Source organism: Elgaria multicarinata, chromosome 10 (genome assembly GCF_023053635.1).
Source record: "Elgaria multicarinata webbii isolate HBS135686 ecotype San Diego chromosome 10, rElgMul1.1.pri, whole genome shotgun sequence".
Classification (NCBI taxonomy): Eukaryota; Metazoa; Chordata; class Lepidosauria; order Squamata; family Anguidae; genus Elgaria; species Elgaria multicarinata.
The window spans coordinates 92,176,828-92,184,138 of record NC_086180.1 but is presented as its reverse complement, the minus strand read 5'-3'; positions in this window follow the sequence as shown (position 1 = coordinate 92,184,138).

Below are 7,311 nucleotides of genomic sequence, written 5' to 3'. Positions count from 1 at the left end.
ACAGGAGCAGCCAGCATTGGTGGGGTGCAGGAGGTGGAGCATAATGGGGTTCTCCTTTTGGCAGAGGTGATGGATGTCTCCCACACGGCAGTGGAAATCAACCAGCTGATGCACCTCTTGGTGGACGTCTGGGCACCATGCTTAAGGAGAGTCGGGTTGGGTACTTTGTGAGCATCTGTTGCATTGCTCACATCTTCCATCTCATAGTGTGGGATGCCTTTCTGTTGGGGGACTTGCAGCGGCATCCACAGTCTCAGAATCATGTCAAGTGATCATGGGACACTTCCCCATCACGTAAAGGGCAGCAAGCTGCTGATGGACTAGCAGTGGTTGGATGCAGAAGCACCCAGCCCTCCCATCAGGATAATGGAGAGAATGTGGTTGTGTATTTTCTGGTTGAACAAGAGGGGGATGACTTCTGTGACCCCCCTTGCATACTGGACAGTCCATAGCTAGGTGCAGCAGGACTTGGCCCACGTTGCCTGGGAATGCCTGTCTTGCCCACCAACCAGCATTGCAAGTAAACAGGTGTTTCCAGTGGTGGGTGACGTTGTGACCCCACTGCACCTGCCTGGATCCTGAGTTAATGGAACAGCTGGTGTGCCTCTACTGGGATAACCCTGTCCCGAACCTTCCTGAGCAAGTGCCACTCCCACGCTGCTTCTGCACCCACCCCTTCCAACTCCTTCCTCCTGTTCTCTTTTGTTTCAGTTTGCCTTCAAAATCTGTGTTCCTTCATTGTGGCACCACAGTTATGACCATTGGAACACGCTGCTGCTCCAGCACAGTGCCTCAGCTCTGATTGGGAGACTGTGCCTGGCAAAGGTGTTTCAGTTAGTTTGCTGCTTTTTAACTCTGACTCTCTGCCTGCTACTAGAGTGGTTCGGTGGCCCCTGCTGTGGTCATACTGAATGTGGCAAGTCATGGGCCTGAGGGTTACATACATCTGGCAGTCATGCCCAATGCTGCCTGCCTCTGCCTGCCACCCGTTCTGCTCTTTCAGTACACGATCTCAATTCTGAGCTTAGAGCATTTCTTCCTGCTCCAGCACAATCCTGCTCCGCACACCGATTCAGGGACTGTGCTTGACATTGGTGTTTCAGTTAGCTGCCCTGCCTGCCTCTCCCTGCCTGGTGCCAGGACAATGTCGTAAGCTACAAGCTTCCACGCACCTGGCATTCACACACTACTGAACTCATTTTGCCTCTGCCCATCTGTCTTTCAGTTCAGTATCTGAACCTGACCCCTGACCCTGTAATTTTTTTGCTGATCTTTAAGTTCAGTACCCCAACTCTGACCTTGTAACTCTTTGCAGCTCCAGCACAGTACCCCCACTCTAATATAGGGACTGCGCCTGCCTGGCAAAGATGTTTCAGTTTGCTGCCACTTCCCTCCTCCACCCACCTGCCTTACTTGTGTCAGAGGTGGGTAAAAGGTGGATCAGGATGATATACAGTAGGTTTTCTGACTTCCATTTGCTTAACAAAAGCAACAATGTTTTCAGATTGCTGAAAAAGAATGTGGGGAAACCAGGGGTGGATTGCTACTCTTTGACCAAGTTTGCATGACATGACAACCCACCATGGATGATCAACCATGGTGTGTTTTCATGACAGCTGAACCTGCATGGTTTCCAAAGGGTGACTTATTTTTCACAAACAAGCCACCTGAGAACCCATGGCTTGTTCTTGGGTTGTTCAGGGTGGCTTGTTTTCAGGGTGGTTGGGATGTCCAAACGTAGCTGGGTGACTTCCTTATGGGTTGTCAGGAACAGCTAGAGAGCCACCCAGCAAGAGTGGGGAAAGCCCCCCTGCCACTCCTTGCAATGTCTCAGAGCTCCCAAGAATCTGTCAGGTAAACGAGTGAACAACCAACCCATGGTGGCTTATTCTCAAGGTGGCTTAGCGAGACATGAGAAGTGACCCTTTCAGTGCAGTGTGTCACCAGTATGCCGGTGCTTTTGGACCTCTCAGCAGCTTTCAATGCCATCAACCATGGTATCCTTCTGGAATGCCTGGGAGGTTTGGGAATCGTGCTTCAGTGGTTCGGATCCTATTTTTCGGGGAGGTTCCAAATGATGATGCTTGGGGATAGCTGCTCCTCAAAGAAGGAGCTGCTGTGTGGGTTACCACAAGGCACCATCCTATCCCCAATGCTGTTTAATATCTACATGAAACCGCTGGGAGAGATCATCCGGAGGCATGGGGCGGGGTGCTATCAGTATGCTGATGACATCCAAATATATTTCTCTATGCCTTTGACAACAGCGTCAGCTAAGGATTATGTGTCTCCTCTGAATGAATGCTTGGAGGCGGTAATGGGCTGGATGAGGAAAAACAAACTGAAGCTGAATCCAGACAAGGCAGAGGTGCTTGCTGTCAAGGGTTCTGACCTGGGTTTGGAGGTGTGTCAACCAGTTCTGGATGCGGCTACACTCGCCCTGAAAGACTGGGTTCACAGCTTGGGGGTGCTTCTAGATCCAGCATTCCAAATGACAGCTCAGGTAGATGCGATGGCCAGGAGTGCCTACTATTAGCTTCAGCTGATACGCCAGCTGCGCCCCTTCCTAGAGTTGGAAGACCTAAAGACGGTAGTGCACACTCTGGTAACTTTGAAGCTTGACTTCTGCAATACGCTCTACATGCCTAGTCTGGAAACTTCAGCTAGTTCAAAATATGGCAGCCAGGTTGGTCACCGGTACATCAAGGGGTGACCATATTACACAAACTTTAAAATCACTTCACTGGCTGCCAATTAGTTTCCAGGCGAAATATAAAGTGTTGGTTATTACCTTTAAAGCCCTACATGGTTTGGGTCCAGGTTACCTGCACGGGATCACCTTCTCCCATACAATCCACCCCACACACTCAGGTCCTCTGGGAAGAATTTATTTCAGCCAGCCAGAACTAGATTGACAACTGTTACCCAGAGGACCTTTTCTTCTGCTACTCCCAGACTGTGGAATGGCCTGCCGGGAGAGTTCCGCCAACTCCACTGCCTCTCTGAATATAAAAGAGCTATAAAAACTTATCTCTTCCGGCAAGCCTACTCAGTCGAATTTTAAGAAGTCTGGCTGTTATTATAACAATGCATTAGTTTTATATGTTTTAATCAGTTTTATGTATTCTATAACACTTTTGTATTTTACATTCCCATTCTCGATCCAGAGGGAGAGGCAGGTAAGAATTATTATTATTATTATTATTATTATTATTATTATTATAACCCTATTCCAGCACAGTGATTCCAACACTAAACAAGGACTGCCTACCTTGCAAGGGTGTTTTGGTTAGCTGCTGCTGCCTGCCTGCAAATTTCATTCAATTCTGCCAAGTAATTTTAAAAAGTTATGTGCCACTTAAACAACAAAAAGAATTCCCTCAAACTGGAAAGGTGACTAAGCCAAAAACCACTGTATTTATTTATCTGAAATTTGGCAAGTTCCAGAAAAGTCTACTATACTTGAAAATTTCATCCAGTTTTGTCGAAAAGTTATACGTGCTTGTTCATTTCCCCATAATTGTCCATGTAGAGAATGGAAGGTTCAGATTCTGCAAAGCCTGGCCCTGCCCTGCACTTGACGTGAAGCAGGTCATGCCCAAACCGGTCCAAGGTGAAGTGACCTGCTATCCAAAGCACCACTGCATGTTTTGAATCAAGTCTTCTTTTCTGTGCACATCCCGATTTAGCATGCTAAAAAGATTGTTCTTTTCATCAATTATATGTCAGACCCAATTTCTGATAGGTCATGGGATAAGGAAAGCATCTTACTCTATTTCGGGGAAGGGGAGGCAACAGATGAGTGAAACAAACTTTATGAATTTGGAAAATCCATGACTGGACCTCCCAAGGTTTCCCTCTTTAATTAAAAGCAGCTGTGATTCTCCCTCCCAAATTGGATCAAGGCAGTGACACTGGGAGAAGCAGCGATTAACTCCTTCCCCCATGCCAATTATCTGATCTAAATTGCCCCCCCCCCCCCAATGCTGTTATTTCCCCACTGATCCCCATCAGAACAGACAGCAGCTTCAGGAGGGTAAAGCAGCAAAACAACATGAAGGGGATGTCTTGACACACACACACCCATCTCCTTCTTTCCTGGAGTTGCTGCTGCTGCTATCCCAACCCAGTTCTGGAGTCTCTCTGGTTGCTTTAACTAAAAGTAGAAATACTGGGAGATTCAATGACAGATCTCCTGCACTGCATGTATTTTGGCCCTATGTTTTCAGTATACCAATATGTTTCATGATTTTACATTTTTCCCTCTTCATATTACTGGGGCGGGGGTGGAAATCAAATTCAACCCTCACTCATGACTTAAATACATTTCTTATAAATTTTAATACTGGTGCCTTAGTACACTTAACAGCCACAGGGGAACTGGGAACTAGGAGAAATTACATGGAAAGTCAGTGAGAAAATATCTGGTTTCATCTTTATAATGCAGTAAAGAAAGGCATGCATTGAAAAATGCATGCTTTAATATTGTACACAGCCTGCATTGGGTGCTATGGGGAATGAATAGATTAGGCCTGAAAGCTGTCCATTTTTTTTAAAAAAAAAAATTTTTAAAGCACATTTTTGTGTGAGTGGTGGTGACTAATTTAAAACTACATGGGGCGGTGATGGTTACAATTTTGATGTCTGTGTTCATATGTGCATAGCATGGAAAGGTGTCAGTAAAGAGGTGAGCACTCTGAAGCTGAGTTTATAACCACCCCAACCTCATCTATTACCGGGAGTACTTCTGATCTAAAGAACATTCTCTTCAAGGGAGGCAACCGAGATGTGGATCAGATTAATGGTGGAAAAGGGAATTATTCTGAGACTCTGGAAAGACTGAGCTCCCTTAGCAGAGGCAGAATGGATAACTAGCTTTACTCAAATTACACCTCTTGGGAGTGTGATTTATAAAACACAGAACAGGGGAGATTTATTCAAAAACATATGGAAACCATTTATGGATTATGTTGATGGGTCTGGGATTAATGTATGAAAATATGTAATACTGCTACATTTGTTGGAAGGATTGCTACATAATGAAGGCTTCATCTAAAAATTATGCATTCCCTCTTCAAGTCATGTGTTCAAAGGGTAGTGCAGGGGAGGTAAAAGGGATTCCTTTGTTTTGGGGGCAGCTTGTTGGTTTGGGGTTAGTGTGTTTCTTGTTTTTTGAAAGATCATTTAGGAATGAGTGGGTAGCCATACTGTGAATTGGCCTGGGGGTGAAGAAGACACAGAGCTATACAGCTTGGGTGTAATCCTGAGAAATGCTGAACACTCCAACTTTGGATAACAAGATGGAGTCAGCAAAGTAGGCGAAAGCTTTTGAGTAAGAGAGAAACAAGAGAATGTGAATCAGACTATGAAGCATTAAAAAAAAAAAGAAGTAAGCTGTATGGGTCCATAAGAAAAAATCCACAATCCACAGTCCAGGCAAGATGTTGTGGGTGAAGTGGGGTGATGATTTGATGTTGAAGTCATGAAGTCTGCATGGTTCGTGTCTTGTGATGGAGTGAAGGAAGAGGTCCATACTTAAATGGATTAGGCTGTACTACATGTTCTGCAGGTTTCACATTACACAAAGGACTGTTGAGATAAACAAACACATAGGGCAGTATCCAGTGTGGTGCAACCACTAACATCCACTAATGCAAAGTGGGAGATATGGTTTCACCTAGCTACAGTTATCCATGCTCTGATAACCTCTCGTTTGGATTATTACGTGGGGCTGCTTTGAAAACAGTCCAGAAGCTTCAGCTGGTACAAAACAGGGCAGCCCGTTTACTAACAGGGACTGGCCGGTGAGATCACATTACGCCAGTCCTTTTACAATTTCATTGGCTGCCAGTCCAGATCCGGGACCAATTCAAAGTGCTGGTACTAACATTCAAAGCCGTAAACGGCTTGGGGCCAGGTTATTTGAAGGAACGTCTCCTCCCATATGTACCTGCCCGGACCTTAAGATCATCCAAAGCGGCCCTTCTCTGTGAGCCACTGCCAAAGGAAGTGAGGCAGGTGGCCACTAGGAGGAGGGCCTTCTCTGCTGTGGCACCCTGGCTGTGGAATGAGCTCCGCAGAGAGGTTTGCCTGGCGCCTACACTGTACTTGCCAGCTGAAGACCTTTTTATTTTCTCAGCATTTTAACACCTAATTTAACTTAAATTTAAACCATTTTTTAATTCTGTATTTTAACCTATATCAATTTTTGCTGTGTGGTTTTAACCTGGTTGTGCTTTTTATATTGTATTTTGTATTAGTGCAACACCAATAGCATTAACTGTTTCATGTTTTAAGATTGTTGGTTGTTTTTATGCTCTTCATGGTTTTAATTTTTGTGAACCACCCAGAGAGCTTCGGCTATTGGGCGGTATAAAAATGTAATAAATAAATAAAATAAATAGTATGGGGCATGGAATCAGTTCTTGCATATTTTTCACAGGCTTCCTGAATGAAACGGGGCTCAAGAGATTACAATGTAAGATGGCCCTTGTTAAAGACTCTGGTCTAGATCCAAAGAAGGGTGAGGCCAATTCCACTTGCCCTTGCTATGCAGAGCATTGGGTTTTTGTGTTTCTGTGTCAGACAATAATGATTTGACTATGGCTTTAAAGTGATCTTAACAGGCTGGAGCACTGCACTGAAAACAACAGAATGAAATTTAATAGGGATAAATGCCAAGTTCTAAATCTAGGGAAAAGAAACCAAATGAACAGTTACAAGATGTAGAATACTTGGCTCAGCAATACTATGGCCATAGCTAGACCTAAGGTTTATCCCTGGATTGTCCAGGGGTCAAACCTGTTCATCTAGGTTACACACAAGGGATCCAGTGCTCAGGCAGGGGCGAACCCTGGATGATCCCAGGATAAACCTTAGGTCTAGCTGTGGCCTACAAATGAGAAGGATTTTGGAATTGTTGTAGATCACAAGCTGAATATGAACCAACATTGTGATGTGGCAGCAAAAAAAGCAAATTCTATTTTGGGCTGCATTAATAGGAGTATAGCTTCCAAATCGCGTGAGGTACTGTTTCCTCTGTATTCAGCCTTGGTTAGGCCTCATCTAGGGCTCATCTACACTAAGCAGATATTTCACTATGAAAGTGGTATGAAAACGGTATTTAAAAGGCAGGAGCCACACTACTGCTTTATAGTGGTATTGAAGTGCACTAACAACTGTTGGGACCCATGACACATACCATATACTGCTTTCATACCACTTTCAGAGTGTTATATCCTGCTTGGTGTAGAGCTGTCATGGGCCCCAACAGTTGTCAGTGCACTTCATTACCACTATAAAGCAGTAGTG